The sequence below is a fragment of the Neodiprion pinetum genome, chromosome 3, assembly GCF_021155775.2.
Source record: "Neodiprion pinetum isolate iyNeoPine1 chromosome 3, iyNeoPine1.2, whole genome shotgun sequence".
NCBI lineage: Eukaryota > Metazoa > Arthropoda > Insecta > Hymenoptera > Diprionidae > Neodiprion > Neodiprion pinetum.
In genome coordinates, this window is record NC_060234.1 from 40232913 (window position 1) to 40252113 (window position 19201).

Genomic DNA, 19201 nt, shown 5'->3' on the forward strand with positions numbered 1-19201 from the left:
TTAACACCACGCGTAGTCCCGAAAAGTCCACTCCGTTGGTGTGCATGCTTGGTGTTAACAGACGGTGTTAAAAGTTTGGTGTTCCGAAGTAACACCGATTGCAGTAACACCCGAAACCTGACACCTTCAGAATAACACCAGAGTATTGACGCCCAGACAATTATGACACCATAAAAATCAGCACCAAGGAATTTGAACCCTGCGAAATAACAACATCGAAATGGACACCATAAGAATCCGCACCGCTGAATAAGCACCTTGCGAATGAACACCAGCGGATTAACACCCTGGCAATAACACCAAAAAACTGACACCCAGTTGATAACACCAGAAAATTGACATCCGCAATATAGCACTATACAACAACAAAAAACAACTCCAAAAAATTGACACCATGGTAATAACACCAGAGAATTGGCAAACCGACTATTTTTTCTTATATGAATATAGGTATATGCATATATGACACATGAGGTAGGGTTTAAAAATAAAATACAGTGATTCATAAGATAATCCAAGTCAATATATAATTTCTATTACATAGGTAAACACCTTACATGTGCTTTCAAATATATACATATATAAACTTATTTTTGCTTATACATATATATATAATATATATAACCACATGAACCTTAGAATAATCTTACATATTATATATTTGATATCAAAAGTACAAAACTTATTTTCTCTTTAACAACAAATTGGCTAAATAATAATTAATCATTATTGTTTGTACTTTCCGTTCTGCGGGATAGGAACTTTTAAATACCGTATGCATTTATATGAACATATGAATTGAGTGACACGAAACGGCGTAAAAACTAATAGTACAATATACATATAGATTATAATTATGATAATGATGAAAATAGTAGCATATAGGTACGTTTAAAAAATATGACATTTCGGCACTACGAACGTAGTAGTTTTGTGATAACTTTGATGAAATTCATAGGCATATTTATGATCCAACAGATTGAGATCGATTAAACTATAGGTCTTTATAATTTTGGGTTCGACTACAAAAGCATGGTACTCGTCACTAAAATATTTTGTTTTACATTTGGTACAAATAACGAATGGTACATTGCGATGTACAAAGATATGAGTGATGACCTGAAATACGGGTAGATCCGTCTGTTCATCAATATGGGTTGCAATTGAAAATCCGACTTTATAAAGAAATCCAGAAACTACTTTTTTCACCACGAATATTCTATCGGATGGATTAAATTGAAAATCGCTTCTCGCTAACAAAAATTCAGATATAAAATTGTCATACCTATCAAATTTGCCTCCGCCTGTGCCAATAAAATTTCTTTCTTTTGTGTCTTAGGACAGGCATTGCGGAGGAAGATCAACTGTCCTTGCGCACTTTCCTCATTGTGAGGGTACACATTTTTGGGGGTCGAACGTTTTCTTTCTGCTCAATTTTAACTTCTTTACTTGGCACCTGACGACGTCTATTGAGGGTGCGCAGTCTCCAGGAGATGTAACCTGACCGGCCTTCAGGGTCATAGAATATTTCCTGAAATTTAAATCAGTAAATGCTAGATAGTTTTATTAACACATAAATAATTCGCTACTGTATATGATCCTGTAAAAAATATCGGGCTAAAGTTTCACTTATATATAGATAAAATATGTTAATTCAAAATTTTTTTCAAAGCCAATGCCGACTAGAATGTGGCAGTATTTTATTCCAATTTAATAATTTATTTCCAATAAATTCACCAAATGGAGATAGGTTAGTGTACACCGAGCGTTTTGGTAATTCAGTACGCGGAATGAAATGATAATGCTTGGTTGGTACTCAATTATACAAGTCAGCACCAAATGGTTTAAAGTAACACCATAGAGCGTTGAAAGAACCCTAGATACTATTCAAAGAACACCAAATAGTGTTAGATGAACAGAAAATAGCATTTAACGATTTATTGGAAAATATTATTTATTAACACTTACCTGTAATAATAAAATCATTCTATTCCAAGGGCTTGCCATTGGGAGTGAGCACTTTTATCTATTTAGTCTCCCCGTTGTATCGTCCCTTTCGCAACTGGAAAGATGTCCCGGTAACAATGTCACCACTATCCGGTGCATCCTGCACATTTGCTGCTTGCTGCGCACTATCAATCAACACATTTTCCATTTCAGGGCCATCCATATTAAGCAAAGTCACGGTAAAAACATTAACAAAATCTGATTCCGACATAATTAGAACCATACACGAGGCAGACAACACGTTTTACCTGAAATGCGAAGCGACTGCTTGTAAGCGCGCGTGGAGGAAACTGAGCTTCTCTGACTGCGGGCTAAGGACTTGCGGCATGTTAAAACTTGTACGCGTAAGAGCTTTCGACATCAGATTGACACCATCGGTGTCAATTCAACATTATATCGGTGTCAATGCAACACTGTGTCGGTGTACACGCAAATCTGTGACAGACTTGGATTTTGAGGTTGACACCATCGCCGTCAAACCAACACATTGTAAACAATCGACGGTGTGAACTTCTATAAAACTTCTATAGACTGCATTTCGGTTTGGAAGCAACACTATTTGGTGCTTTTTAACTTCCCGTTTCTCCATTTTCGGAGAAAAAAGGAAATTATTGTCATCACCCCGAAAATGAAAAGTTAGGTGTTCACTAAATCTTGACGTTTCAAGATCCAGAGAATCATCTCCGACCGCTTTCGGACGGACGACTGTGTGTGTGTATGTGTGTATGTATATACGTATCTGATCAATTTTTTTATCCGACGATATCTCAAAAACGAGGCACCGCATTTCAATGATTTTGGTCCCAATCGACGCGGCTTTTCAAAACTTAGAACTGATTAGATTTTTGCTTTGATCGGTTCAGTACTTTTTGAATTATTCGAACAACAAATCTCCGAAATATAAAATAAAAATATCCTGAGAATGGATCAACGGATTTGAATGAAAATTGGTACCATGAGATTTCTGGGGTCGTTGATCACGAATATGGGGTCAGATTTGCAAAATCTAAAATGGCGAATCCAATATGGTGGAATAAAATCTAAAAATATTCGGATTTTGGTAGAAATTAGTAGTCGGAGGTTTTTTGGGTCACCGATAACAAATCCAAGGTCAGAATTCCCAAATTCATAATGGTGGATCCATTATAGTGGTTCAAAATAAAAGAAAATCATATTATCTTCATGTAATATGGTATCCAAGGACTTTCGACACATCAATCACGAATCTGAATTTGTAGTTCGAAATTCGAATTGGATATTAATATTTTTTTATTCCGTCAACTTGGAACCTGCAGTGTGATAACGGGAAGATCGAGGGCTGGCTCACGGTCAGCTTGTTAAACACACGCAACTCGTCATTTTCGACACCATATAGTGCTAAATTTTGAATTAGCGAATAAATGTTGCCCATATAATATATACTAATTTATACATACATGCGTATAATCTGATATAATCTTATTGGATCAAATACGAATTGTAATTTGTTTGTTTTTATTTAATTTTATCGTGTTAGGGCGGACTATTTTTTTCCCGAGTAATCTCGCGCACGGTGAGATATAATCACTGAATACAATTCTCAAGTTATGTACGAAGATTTCCGACATCTAGACAGTGAGTATACCTCGTACCACAGACGAGGCTCATTGTGACTATGAGAATTTTTATTTTGAAGATATACTAACTTCTGAAGAGGGTAAATCAACACCTTGATCATTCAAATTGCACCGAAATGTGTCTGTTTGAGTAAAAAACTGCAGATGGTGTTGATTCACGTAAGATGACATCATTTTTAATCCCAACAACATTGCCGGAGTATTTCATAAACTTTATTGGTGTTATTCGTGACACCGAAATTCCCAGCCAATAACACCGAGCTTGCTTACTAACTTCTGAAGAGGCTGAATCAACACCTTAGTCATTTAAATTGCACCAAAAGGTGTCAGTATGAGTTAAACACTGCAGATGGTGTTGATTTAGTTAAGATAACACCATTTTTAATTACAACAACATCGCCGGAGTCTTTCATACACTTTATTGGTGTTGTTTGTGACACCGATATTCCTAAACAACAACTCCGAGCTTGTTTACACCGCAAATTTTTTACAGTGTACGCCTCGCACGCTGTTCGATAATGTTCGATTACCGATTCAAGTGTGGCTACTCAAGTCCGAGAGATCAAAATTAGCACCGAGACATTTGGACGCGACATATTCGACGGTGCGTTTATCAAGCATTCCTTCGAAGCAGGAAAATACGTGGACTGATATCACTTGTCGATTCCCGGACGCAATGAATTTCACCGGGACGCCTAGAGAGCAGGATGCCTCCTGCCTGATGTCCCATGTTTCTCTCCTTCTTCCTGATCCTGGATATCCTCCTTGAGGTATTCTTATGCTGCGTGGCGCAGCGGCTGAAGGGACAGAGCCGGAGACCGCGGGCGGACAGTTTATGATCCGGTGCGAGCTGAATACTGAAATGCCGACTGTTTGGACTCACGCACATGCCTGCCTCGACTACCAGCGACGGAAACCCCGACTAAATAACCCATACAAGAGAACAAGACGTTTCTCCGCCTCTCTCACTCTCTTCCACCGTACTTGCGAAACGAGAGAACCGCGGGCTGCTTGAGAGCTCCTGTAGCTGCTCCGAAGAGTCCTTCCAATTACGGGAATGAAGATTGCTGCGGATAGTTTGAACGCATTGCAGTGTGTACCTAGTACAGTCATGCCTTACCACCGCGGCTTACTCCATGGATTACTTTCGTTTCTTTTGCTTTTGTTGATAAGTCAAAAAAAAAACGTCCAGACTATAAAAATAATAATACGAACTCGCCGAAGTTGCATTTGTAGAAAGAGATCTCTCCGCTATATTTCTATCTTCACTTCTTTTGTCGTCGGTCCGTTTCCACGGTCTTGCCCAAGATCTCTTTTAAGCTTCTTATCTAACCTGCATATCGGAGCGGGTGTGTTTCGGAATCTCGTTTAGATCCTTATTAAGAAGATATATATACATATATATATATATATATGTATCCTCATACTAAAGATATTCCCAAGCATCAACATTGACGTGATTCCATTTCATGATCCCAATTAATCCTCGTAATAGCTTGGATACTCGCCGATGGTAAATAGCAGTCGCGGCACTCGATCCTTTTCACTTAATGTTTTCCAACTCGTTTATTATAATTTTCTTTTCAACTAAGCAATGAGGATGACATCAGTTAGTAGGAACACGAAGAAGTCAATCCACTTTCAACGGCTTCTCAGAATACCTACAGCGAAATCGGCATGAGTTCTCAGAGATTAAAGATAATCTCGAACCATAGTAGACAAAGCTAGTAACTCTGTATTAGTCTTGAGTGGATGGTAAATTGCCGTTGCAAAACGTTCTCCTCAAGTACGCTCATTCTCGAATATCACTAAAGGCCATTACAATTTCTGAAAAGAAAGCATTGTTAAAAGTGGTCATCGTCACAAGATGTAACGTTCATCTCATTACGAATGACTGCTAACTTCTTATACCTTGATCAAAATTTGAGGATTTCCCGCGAAAATGAAAGCCGGAAAATTGGGATGGAAACGATGCCAGTCGATCCTTTCACCTTAGGTTGTTGTCACCTCGTGTTAAATGTATAACATGTGCGTAGGCTCACCTCCAGTAAGAGTTGACCAAGAGTTTGATCAGGTGTGGGTAACGGAGACCCTACATATACAAGGGAGCACAAATAATGACATGCAGAAGTCGATTTGCGACTACCGTCACATGGTTCCGCCCCACATTGAGTCGTCCCAACGTCCCATGTACACATGGTTGGCAAATGAGGTGATGCTTGAGAGGCAAATCACCGAGAACACTGTTCGGCGGTGATTTTCGCCATTGTTATGGTAGGCACGAGCTTTCCGGTTTCGTTAGATTAGAGCACGGTTGCATCGAGGCGTCGTCCTTTCACCTGCTCTGCTCATAATTAAACGTGAACTGACCCTGTCCTACCCGTTGTAAATATACAAGGTGGATAAATTACTCTGGATGTTCTACTGACAGCTGTGCTGCTTCATTTTATATTATGCCTATATGCGTACGTCCCGTTTACCAAAACTCCCCGATTCAAAACGGCCGCATGAAACGTCTGTTGAATAGGTCAGTGGGAATAACTGAATGGGGGAGATTAATAAATTCTGCCGAATACTGAAACACGCAGTGAGAGAAACGGATCCTCTGACCACAGGACTCAAAGTTTCCAAAGTTGGTTCGAAATCGTTCCTTCCCATGGTTTTTAAATTGCTTTACAGTCTTCATGCTCCAATCCATCTGCTCTAGAGAGTCCACGTAATTGAAAACATCCCTGGATATCAGACTCAATATCGAAGCGATTTTTCAACCTGAAACCCACAATAGCAGACTTTGCATGAAAATTAGAAAACTAAGTTCAAGTATCGTGCTGTATCCATCGAATACAGTTGTTTACGTCACTGGCACGAGGCTTGAACGAGACGTGTAAAAGGCGGTAGAGAACTCGCGTTAGCTTTCGCACATGCGCATCGGTCGAGGGGGTATTTTTATTAGCTTTGAGACTGATTAGTTTTACGACCCGCCTGGAGGCAGCCTCACCGTTAAGCCGTAACAGTCCTGAATATATACAATTTGTAGCCGTAGCAAAGAATCTGTGAATACGCACTGAATCAGATACGAACATAGCGAAAGCTCGGTTTTATCTTCTCTCGTAGTTTTCACTCGATGAGACAGGGAACGAATTAATTGTATAAGGAATTCCGCGTGCCTTGTACGTACTCGTTTAGCCGCTACGAGGTGTTTTCGTTCCGAAAGGCGTGTTACCAGCGGTTATAATTTCATCTCGGATATTCAGTGTCATAAGCCGTTCATATTACGATTCTTCAATTATTCTCGTCTATATCATTTCGGCAGATTGTAACCTATACTCTGTGAGAATTTAAATCATAAAAAATCGCATGAACAACCGATCATTAAAAGTAATTTTGCATCTAGGCCTAGTATAAGCTACTCAAATCACGAAGCGGTTCTCCCGGTATTAGATACTGAAGCGAGTTGCTCGAGGGTAGAAGAACGGAATGAATTTGATGAAAAACCGTCGTACACTAACCTTCGATCACGGGGACCATTCATTAGACATTAATGGACGGTGATCGAGTATGGGTTGTTCTTATTCCACGCCTAGAATCTGACCTCGAATATCCGAAATCAGACACACTATCGATGCTGCCCAGCTGCGATAGGGTAGAAGCTACCGGATGATCGTGACCGGCAGACTCCCGCAGCAGGATCGCAAATCTTCGTTCCTGGTCCGCAGAGCTGACGCGACGACATTGGTACCTACCCGATACGCGCTGATCCCTGGGAGCAGAAGAGCTTCGGGGTACGAGGACGTAGACTCGGCCAGGCGGCGAGGGCGAGAGCCGACGTACCACCTCGAGACTAATTAATGAACATTGCTTTGATCAATTTACATTTACGAAGGTCCCTACGGCTCAGCGCTAAGCGTATGCAAGCCGCGGTGCCGTGGTGGCGAGTCGTTCGTTAGCGCCCGCGACGGGCAGGGCGACGATGTCGAGACCCGGACGACCCTCGCGCGACCCTGCCGACCCCGAAGTCGCGTCGTGGCCAGTCCGTCCTTCCTTATCTCGAGCTGCTCGCGCGAGCGAGCGAAGCGTCTCTTTCGCCTCTTATTTTCCATCTGACATTTTTTCACCACCGTTGCTACGGTCACATACGTATGTAACGCTCGCCGATCGGTACGTGAGCTTTTTAAGCTCGCAATTAGCGACTGAGGTCGGAAACTGCCTCGCGAAGAGCGGACCGCAGAGGTCGTTACTGGTCGCGGCTAGACCGCCGTGCAAAAATCGGGACTTATCAGGCTTAGGGGCCCCATCGCCGCCGCCGACGTCGTCGCAACGTTCGCGGATGGTTTAGCGGTCGCGGACTTAAACGACAATGGGACGAGGAACGAACGCGGATGATTCTTCTCCTCTCCTCCGTTTCTCCGTCTTCTCCGACTCGGAGCTTTTCATCGTCAGTGCCTTTTCAGTCCGACCTTAACGGCGCTACAGGTAACCGACGTGAGCACAACCGAGCCGCACATTCTTATACCGCTTCGCAGGAAAATTGAGTTAAATTACTGCGGCCTTGAGTCATGAGCCGACAACCTGTGTTGTAGATAACCGTGGTCGCTTCTCTTTCCTTCTTATGGTTAAAACATCACCGATCCCGCAAATATGCATCGGTGGTTTTATCAAGTATGCAGCGTGTTAAAAACGAGAAGATGATGGAGAAGGGAATGCATTGCACGAGAAAAAAAAAACGGCGATGCAACTGGTACCACGCGTGAGCTGACCATCGGATCATTAATTTTTTGGTTCGACGCTTTTCTGCGAGAAAATCGTTTCAAAGGCTCACCTGCACATTCATCCGCAGTTCTAAATTCTTTAATAGTTCACGCGTTTGCCGGCAACTGGATCTCTTCTCGTGAGTTCGAGAATCGAATTCGGGTACCGTAGCCGAAAACCGGCGGAAGAGCTAGCCGACGAGTAATTTTTACTGATCAAAAGGAAAGTTGATAGTTGGTTGAGTCGAATGGCGCCGCTCTTGCGCGGTCCGTGACTCTGGCCACTTCTTCTTTCTCTATTTCTTTCTCTGGTCGACGAATTGCTTTTGCGGTTGGACGGAAAACAATCAGGTATATTTTTCTTCCGCATCATTATGCGCTTCTACGCAGTGCTTTGTTGTGGGTAGAGGATGTATCCAGAGACCCTTACGGCCGCTTCGAAGAAATAAATGGATCGAACTTCTTCCACAGACGCACAATATTACATACGCGTGCGTCGATGGCCGTGAAGAAGAGGAAACCGAAACCCCGAAGACACAGCGACGTGACCCCGTTGAGCTTATTCTTCATCTCCTTAGTCCCAGCCTGCTCATTTCCTATCTAGAACACCATGTCACGTAGTATCAAGGTTTGATTATTCCCTCACCCCGAAAACGATGAGCCAGGCAACCCAAAATCGGGCCTTGGTTCTTGCCCACGTACGTTTCCGCTCTTTTCTCACGAGGAGTGCTCTCTGTCTCTGTCTCTCTCTCTCTCTCTCTCTCTCTCTCTCTCTCTCTCTCTCTTTCCATCTCAGGATTCACCACAGCTCATAATCCTCGCAACAGATCGTACAGTCGAGCAGCTGCTCGAGTTTTGCCCTCGGTTGAATTCTTTACGAGGCACCGTCGGGTAACGTTGGCGTCGATATTTTACTGAGTTTATTGGCGACGATTCGACGCGGTCACCCATCAGTACAGGTAAGCCTCACGGTAAGTTGACCGGTAGGCATATGGACTCTTTCCAAGGATCGTTGTTACCGAAATTAGACGCCCGCCCCGATTGGCTTGACGCTGCAAAGTCGCCCGTGTATGTGTACCTTCAAGAAGAAACTGAATTCGATGCAATTACTTGGCCGGCTCGTAATTTGTTTTTCTGCATGATCCTCGACTGCACCCTGACCTCGGCGAACCGGAAGGAGTTGTGTCACAAAGGCAATGAGCTGAGGATACTTACGAATACCTGCGGTTTAAAGGGTTAGTGGTAAATCTTCCTGCTGGTTATAATTCACATGGTTTGATTACGAATGTAAGAGCCACGTGAGCATGGACCACGCAGGTGATAAATAATTGTTGGATCGATGAGGAATGCTGATGGGGGATCCGATAGTCCGTTCGGTGCACGTATCGGTGGCGATCGACTGCGTAATAGACTCGTCTCGGTGTTGTCATCCCCAATATGTACACCAATACTTAGATTCTAACGCTACACGATCAAGCCGGGCAAGCGACCAGGCGTGAGCAACTTGAACGTTCTCTGCCAGCTCGTTGTCGGTGTGTGTGTAAACGCGCCTGCCCACCAATGTGATTGACCTCGTGATTGGATCCCAATGCTGTCCTTCTCCCGCCTCGGTCCGATCGCCTTTCTCTGCCGATCTGTCTCTTTCTCTCTCGTCTATTCCTCCGCTCGTCTATGCCACTCTCGCATTCTCGACTCCTCGATCCCGCTTATTCCATACCGTCGCGAGCGTACGTGGTCCAGGACCAAACCGCGTGGGTCATCGCGTATCAATCAGTCCGGTTTTTCGTTATAGGCAGAAAAAATAAAACGAAATAGAAAGAAGGAGCAGAAATAGAGAAATGGTAAATTCGACCCACGTTCAGTTTTATGCGAGCCAGTTCGAATGGTACAACTCGAGGAGATTAACGATGTTTAGGAATACACTTTGAATAGGCTCGATCGTTTGGCCTGGAAATTCTTGAAATGTTTCGTGAACGAAAAACTTTACGAAAAACACCGAAGCAACCGTGCGTTGCGCTGGTACTTTAGTACGGTAATCAGACACAACACCGAAACGCGTGTTGTTGAGAGAATTCCCTCCGTTCCCAAGTCTCAGGGTTTGATTTTAAGTTCTTATTATGGCTACCCTCTGGGGCAAGAAGTCGACACCAAACATCGCGGCCGGTCTCCACTAGTCACGAACCTCAACCCGCGGTTTATCAACAACCTCCACCTTCTCTACTCTTACTTTGGTAAAAATACACGGTAACGTTTTCATTGAAATCTATCGACTGTGATACAATATCCGGATGGTTTTACTCAATCTATCCAAGTATTCAAAAAGGACTTGTGTCTCAACAGAAATGTGAAGAAGAATCAGGATAGCGAGTAGAACAGAATGATTTCAGAGTTTCTGAGATGTCTGCGTCAAAATTTGTATCCACGTATTCTGTGTTCGTTTGATCATCGAAAGGTTGAAATAGCATCCACTATATAATGTACTCGGAAAAGTGTTAGGAAGTCGGGACCAATTAATCATTCCACGGTCATTATGACAATTCCGAGAGAGTTGAAGATTGTAGAAGGATTTGTCATTGAGAGCATACAAGCGAAGAGCGGAGAGTCCGCGGGTTTGGCATGTGCGGTAGCGGACTTGGCTGTCACATCCTCCCTGTGAAATGATCGCAATGTGGGGAGCGCTATGTGCGGAGTCACTCAGCAGCAGCAGCAGCAGCATCAGCCAGTTGCCTCCTGCTATTCGAAGCCAACAAGTTGATTGGTATTTAGGTGGGAGTCTATTCGTACGTGTGCGAATGTACGCGGTGGCAAGTTTCAATTTACGACCGCCGTGTATAATATTACATATAGCGAATGGCGAGTAGTTGTCGCATGTGCGATAATGTGGAAACCGGTGAAGAGCTTTGAAAATGGGCGCGTCAGTATTGTTGTATGACAAATACCGGCAAGGAGTGACTCTTCGAATTAGACAAATTCATTATTTTTCTCATTAACAACTTCTGACCGGGAAATAAAGCAGAGAGAGAACAAACCGAATCAAAATAGGTATGACGGATAAGGTCATGCCACGCGGTAATATTTCTTCAGCAATTATTCAACCCGACGAGGTGGTGTGGCAATCATTAGCTTCGAATATCCGCTCGACCTATGGTTGAGAATGACTAAAATCAGTTCGCATACAGGCAAGGCGATACCGTAAAGTACTGCTTGTTTAGTTTTATTGTTCACACCCAGTCAAAACTGGCTAACAAACATATCCAGGATTAATTATACATGTAGGAGGAAAAGAATTAAGACACGATCAGTCAGTTGGAACTCAACGGCCATTGTGCACCAATTTCTTATAAAAAATTAAGCTGCTTGATGAAGAATAGACGCCTGCACTTACAAAGATGGAGATGAAGAGATGATCGGATCAAGCTTTTACACGAAGATGTGTGATTGTAGTGCAATCAAAATACAACTGTTTCCAACTGGTCGGGAACATCGGCTGTTGGGGATCAATTTATTATTCAAAGCGCCGCGTTTCTCCCTTGCTCCCGGTTCCCGGTAATCTTCGAATTGCAATTTTAGTAGCTTAGCGCCACGGCTAGATGGACACGCACTCTGTAGGTACGTATGGTAACAGTTTTATACACGGTTTCCGGTTATGAATTCGCGGGATTTTTGGCTCCCTTGAAAAATGAACTTTTAAAATTAGGGCCATACTTGGTTGAACACGCGCCATCGGTCCCCTGCAGCTCGTAGACGAGTACGACGAGTGGAGAATATCGCGTGTCTCTTCGCAGCAGCCCCCTGCGCACAACGAATCGCAGTTTATCAAACCGTCCGTCCAATTAGTTGGTTGCGCGCGACTGCGGACCGTTGACGGTTCTCCGACGAGTGGGAAAAAGAAGTCCGACTTACCCCCGAAAAAAAAGGATATCCACCCAAGTCGAAAATGGCCTGGTTATGAGGCGTGTGGGCTCGACCAGGACGAGCATGTAATATCGAGCTAGATAAATCACCTCGAGGAGGCAGCTTACAAAATGAAGAAATTGAGAATGAGTTATTTCAGCTGGTGCATTCGGCGACTACTCAATTATGCTCTTTGTCGGGAAATTGCTGGATCGCGATTTCCTCTTCGCGCGGAAGAGCCGTAGCTTCGGTTTCGAATGAAGTTGAGTCAATCGCATCTGGTATCCGCTCACGGTTTATAAATACTCGATTCTTTTCTTACAAGGCTGCAGTCCGGTGCCCAGGGAAGCCAATCAAACTGCCACCTGCTCGTTTACCGCGCAGACTACCGCGCTCGAAAAGAAGCCTCGACTTGCCAGAGTCCAGAGAGACTCGGAAGTTTTTTACGCGTAGTCTACGCAGGGTAACACTTCTGGTTCTAATAACCATAAATCTTGGGCAAATGGATATTAGCGCAAGATGGGTATATGACCGACCGGCTTGCCTGCATTGCGCTGCACAACGCCATGCTTGAACAAGACGTGGAAAGTGTCCGGCGAAGAGTTGCAATAATCCCATAGTTATTTCCCTCGGTTTAATGACTCCGATCGAAAGATTACGTTCCACCGAATGAATTATCGCCGTTCTCGCACCGCAATCATGATTCAACCACTCTCTACTCGTCGCTGATCTCTACGCTACCGACGAAGCGATCCGAACACCTCTTTCCATGTTTTCACTATTTTAATACCAGACTCGTCCTCTTCGAGGCGTGTTCCGACAACTCTCGAGTGTCACTCTGGTCTCAATCGTACCTCGATCTTGCGTCACTCTGTACGAAGGTATTGACAGACGCGTCTTTGAGCGCGCAAAAAGAGGCCTGATTATGCCCCGGGAACTGCCTTCGAACCCACGGATGCTAGTCGCGAGTCATTTAAGATTATGACATTCAGCTCGAGTGCTTGAAAAATCTAGGAGTAGCGGCGATGAAAGTCACGTCGACTCTCGAGGTGCGGGAAAAGTGTCGGAAAACGACACGGTGACACGCTGCAAGTTTCATCGCTCGCTATTGATAACTAATTAACATTGAACATGAGCCAAGGTGAAACCGACCAAGGTAAATTGCCATTATTCTCAAAGTCTTTTCTTGCTTTTTGTTACAGGTAAGGATCTCACTAATTACACCGTCTCGATCAGTACCATAAGCGACGTTGTCGACCAGATGCATTCAGTCGATCCCAGTGACGGTAAGACAGCCGTTAAACTCGCCTTCGATAAAAAGTTTTCGCATGTAGCCAGCATTCGAACAGACTTGACAGAAAGGTCGGCGCCGATCGCGTCCTCCGATCAACCAATGATTAAGTTTTCAATTCCAGTCAATGAAAAAATGGAAAGTGCGATAAATTGCGGCGTAAAATAAATTTAAACGTTTCAATTATAACGTTCCTTCTATACGTAGCTACATTATATCATTTACGTGAGAAAGGTTTAATATTCCTACCTACGCGTAAACACTGAGTAGATAAAAGTTGGAATTACGCTACGTGAAAAAAAGAGAAGGAAATTGAAATACCCATATGTACACACGGCGTAATATCGCGATGAGGATGCTCCTTACGTTTCCCCACTTCGTCTCCATCCGTTCGTTCGTTCCTCGGCTCGTCCATCCGTCCGTTATTAGCTTCTATCTTACACGACCATCTTTACGCTGCCGCAGCAACCAAGGCGTATCTTTCGAGTTGTTGCTTTCCTACCGGGTCTCCCGAGCGAGGTAGTCGTTCGTCTCCCCACAAAATTATCCGCCATATTTTTTTATCATAATACTTGATTTTTACGCCAACAGCTTGCATGCTTATGAGCGCATGCTCCTTTCCATTCGCGCCCCTTCCGTACCCTACCTCCACACCTCAGCTTCTCATCGACCGCCATTTATACGTGTACATACCTTTACGTATACATTATATAGTACATCTGTACACATACACTTACGCGAATACACGCATTATATCATACATGTACGTAATGTTTGACGGCCTCCTCCTCTTCTTCGTTCTCTTCTTTTTGTTTCAATCGCCAGTCTTACTCGGCTACTATATGTGAACCGACGCCATTTTGGGCAGGTACCCTTGTTTTCCTCTTTGTTGAATTATTCCCTCCAATCATAGGGTATAGTGTACACCGTGAATCGATGCCGGGCCCCATGCAATTCGGGGACTCGGGGCCCGCGACGATACCGCAAGAAGCAATACAGATTTTTTTTCATCCTCATTTATTTCATTTATTTTATTTTATACTTCTTCACGTTTTTCTTATTTTGCAATAACATACAGGCCGAATTTAAAATAATGATCATCCTTTTCGGCTTTCTCACAGCCAGCGCCCGCACACTGCGGCTTTGGAGTTAATGAGATCACGCGTAGCCAAAAATTGTTTGCTGCGATTTTGGGGGGCCATGCTGCTCCCTCTTTCCTTTTCTTTCATCTGTCTGCGGTTGTCGGAAGCCATTATTAGGCCGGCATAAACCTCGCGTCCGTTCGCAAATCGCTCGATATAGCAACATTCGATTCTTACAATTCATACGTCGGTGAATTATCGATATCTCAGTATTTCACAGATTCAAATCACTCTCTGTCAGTGAATATATCGATGAAATATTTTATTCAGAGATCTTCTGCCGTGGCTACCTGAACTGATTCATTGTCCGCAAGTATAGCGCCCTGCCACAAGCTAATTAAAGGTATTCTTTTCGACTTCGCCATTACTTGACTAACAAAATGAGGTACTTTTGTTGAATGATCCAACCTTTCTGAAAAGACTGAGCAATGTCTTCCGGAGCTTGAAAGAAGAAAGCCGCCTACAAGGGAAACGCTTTGGGAACTAAGATCGGGTCAATTTGCATGCAGAGAGCCATGATGTCAGAGGGTATATAACAAAGAGACGCCAATGAAGATGTTTCGCTTCTTTGTTTCGTAGGAGGTATAATTCATTATTTGAACGAGCGTTTGTAACTCCGTTGCGGTGGGGAAGTTTACCGCGTGTCTTTGGGAGTATATAACTGGGCGGTGAGTTTATGGTGAAAATATGCAGATAAGATGGTATTACGGAATCCCAAATAGCCCTCGCAACACAGGGACAGGGCGAATGCCAATGATCTTAACTCATAGCTGAGCAGATCGCCACGAGCCGATAAGAGAGTGGTGTGTCAGCGATTTGTGAATGAATAATTATCTATAAACCATCTTTCACCGCAAGCCGGCCCTCCGCATGTCGCGTCGTCTCTGCAACGCTGCAGCTTCAAACAGACAGCGAACATCAAAGTCCGGGCAATAATTCTCGGCCAAGACTTTAACCGGATTCGAGTGCATAATATATCTATATTCATAACCCTACGAGGTGCGCGCTGGCGTTTCGCTCCTCCGCATACACCCATGCACGCATGCGCCCTGTACCCACAACGCTGCGTCCGCAAATATCACGTACTCCGGTGGTGCGCATTGCCGCAACGTGATCCTGTCTACAGGTGTGAAATCGGTGGGCCAAGGATCCTAGGAAAATATGAACTCGAGACCCGTATCCCTGCAGCGCAAAAAGCACGCCGAGTACGAGAGATAAGTACACTTGGAGTACGGGGCCAGCATAATACGGAGGCAAGCTGGGTGCAGGAGGTAGGCAGGCGGCAGCACACCGTAACGTGTTATTAGGGCGGCCAACCGGTGTGACGCTCCGTCCTGCGGGAGCCAATGAGACCGCTTCGAGTCCAGCTTCCTTGCGCCGCATCAGGAATGCGAACACTCCTCCCTCCCCGAACTCGCGTTTCCGGCACACTGACGCCCAGCTAATTCTCGCGTGTACCTACCTCCGAAATAAGAAGACGAAGAAGAAGAAGAAGAAGGAGAAGGTGGAGATCGCGAGAGAGGTTCACGGCCCTCGTCACACGCGTACAAAATCCGTTATCCTTCAGCGTCGACGTGTACGATGGGGTTGAAGTCTCCGCCAAGATGGCAGCGATTGAGCAATCGCTACGACCGGCGGATGGCGTCGTCTAAGAATAATTCACCTACTTTTTTGGGAGGTTCCGCAGTCCCTGCTAATGGCCGGGGTCGTTACCGAGACAATGAAACGTCCGCCTGAATCGAGGGCCTTGGCTGCTGGGCCCCCGGGAAGTAATTGTGCTAATTCGAGTTGCGCTTCGTCGGATACATACAGCCTGCACGATAGCTTGTAACTATCTAAGACCCGCCTAGTGGTATGAGGAGTACAGTTTATATTGGACACGCAACGCGGCCTCGTCCGCGCTGAAAAAGTATTGAAATCAACTCTCTCGGGACGGATAATTTCATCCGCGAGAACCGCTCTGTATTACCGTTCGCAGCCATTTTTCTACAAATAGACGTTAACCAGCCGGTTAACAACGGTCTAACCAGCTAGTAGTGCATGGCTGCCTTGATTGCTCGTTATATTAATCAGGGTCTTGGCAACACTTTGCGATAGAAAATCGTTGAAATACCGCTTATCACAAATCGTAAGTATTTATGGTGTGAGTTCAGTTTTTTCTTTATCAGCTTACGTCATTCTCGCACCCAAGGAAAGTCGGAAGTTGGTAGGAAGAAGCAATCGTACTTCCGCGTCGTAATATCGAATGTTCTTAGTGATACGTGGAATTGGATTTACCAGCGAACAAAGAGTGGCGGGAACCGGACCTTGTTCCTGATCTAAAGAGGAAACGAAGATACGAGACGCAATTAGATGCCCTGAAGCAGTATCAACGACAATAAGAACCACGATGATGATTGTAATTACAGTGTGGTCTATATCTTCAGGTCTAGACAGTCAGGGCTGAGCTAGAATTGCCTGACTTACCATCTATCACTACTCCTGGGGACAATTTACGAGAGCAAAGTGGCTCATAAATGTAATTGCGGCTTAATTATGATTACATAGCCAAGGGTTTTGCTAACTTCATTCCCGCTTTTTGCCATAGACGGAGTGAGATATGATGAAGGAAATACGGATTTCAGAAATCCCGGGCCTGAAAATAAAAAGTGCGTACCTGATATTTATTCCTATAGATCGAAATTTGAGACGAGACCAAGGCGACTGGATCACCGGGCGAGGACGCGTAATTGGTCTCCTCATTAAAAATAATTCTTCTTCGCTACAATCCAGAGTTGGAAGTACGAGGGTAGGGGTCAAAGCAAGAGGATGAAACCAACTGTGTGGCCAATTGAAAATAAAGAGGGCCTTCTCCTCAAATCCCCCGCGCAGTATCTTGCGATGCACGCTCGCCAATTCGTAATCATAGAAGTTCCACGCTATGCTTATTAAATCTGGGCAATCAACAAGTCCCTAGCCACTGGGTCCATCATCCCAAACCCGCATTACTTTTGCACACATGCGTACCCAAATAAAATGCGGACCATCGAAGTCAGAGATGAGAAACGGAAGAGGAACGAGTTCATCCAATGGGTATAACTTGAGCACTTGTTAACGGATCCTGCATGATTTTCTGGGTCATTGCCCGTCACGCCGGACTAGTCAGCGGCTGCATCCCGATACCTTTGAGTATACGTTCGCCGCGGCGCGGCGCTGCTGCTCAGTAGGACGAAGTATGACCCTAGTAACACCTCTAGGAGACCGGAGGTCATTGAGGTCACGAGGAACTACCTCCTAGCCATCCTGAAAGCCCCCTGAGATCGAGCGTGCCTTGTCTGCTCCACTACATCGCCCTTCACTGGACTCTGCTTTGAAGCTCGTCAACGTCTCTACATGTATATTATGTGATAGTACCCAGGGAAGCGCAAGCGGCTTCAGCCGATCGCAACGAATCAGCTTCCTCTGGCCTCGAAGGCCTCGGGATTGAGTGACCGATAAGAGCTACTCGAGTGATGTTTCTAGTTATTAGCGCGTCCAAAACTTTCGTTATCCTCGAAAGAAATTACAGCGCTGAAATTCTGTATAAGCTGAACGAAAGACGATGTAACACCAATCATCATAACGAAACGTTACAAGTGATAAAATGAAACAGAACCTCGTGAAAGGAAAGACGAAAGGTGTCCGACGAATGGTGACTTCTTACCGAATGAATTATTTATTCGTTGTCTTGATTTATCGCGCTTAAGTCAAGAGTACGAAGTAGCGTATGAAATGTCCTTGCTCTTTCTTAGATCATGACTTCACCTAATAGAAGTGTGATGAGAGTAACTCAGGTAACAATCGACTGTCTTTGCAGCTGTACTCTCCCACGATTAATTTTTTTTCATCATTTCCCGAGCCTTTCTTCGGGCCCGGATTACACCATCATTATGGGACTGTAACTCAGTAGGTAAAGTGGCGTGAACTCTAACTAAGTAGTATCGGTTGAAGAGTTGTAGTAATAGCAAAACGAATATTTGTACTAATAGTAAAACAGTTGATATCGGCTAGTGTCATTTGAAACCATATTTGCAGGTTCAAAATCGAGACTTGCCGCATCTTGCGATGAAAAGTATCACAAAAAAGTGTTTCAATTTATTTTTTGTTAAGAGTGAACAGAGTCGCAGCGTAAACTGTATCATAATCTTGTCAATATCTCCTGGACTTACTGGACTAGAACTCGAGGCTACTGAAAATACGGGTCTCGTTCGCTCATCGCTCGTCTCTCAATAATTCCCCACCTTGAAAGAGATATGATCCATTTTTCAAATGACGCTGGCTATTAAAGTGACTTTGGTACACGATATGGGTATTTTTTTTTACCACCTCGTGAGTGTCACTGTATAGTGATAACTAGAAGATATCTCTACCTCTGTCGACATCTCCGATGTTAACCTCCTCGTTCGAGGGTGCTTGATGGGCTCGTAACGGCGTAGGTATAAGAAGTCCTTCGTGTAACTCTGACTTGAGTGACTTTCGACCGTC

The 19201-nt window shown here is 44.3% G+C and overlaps 1 protein-coding gene and 1 long non-coding RNA gene across 2 annotated transcripts in view; one reads left to right on the top strand and one right to left on the bottom strand.

The window, feature by feature from the left end:
- Positions 1 to 19201, top strand: part of ds (dachsous cadherin-related 1) — a 240356-nt gene that overhangs the window by 103204 nt on the left and 117951 nt on the right. The gene's annotated exons all lie outside the window — the stretch shown is intronic.
- On the bottom strand, positions 1414 to 2949 carry LOC124215682 (uncharacterized). The gene is made up of 2 exons (XR_011176532.1): positions 1969 to 2949; positions 1414 to 1531 (listed from the first exon to the last, which is right to left on the bottom strand). It is a non-coding gene; the product is annotated as an uncharacterized lncRNA (long non-coding RNA).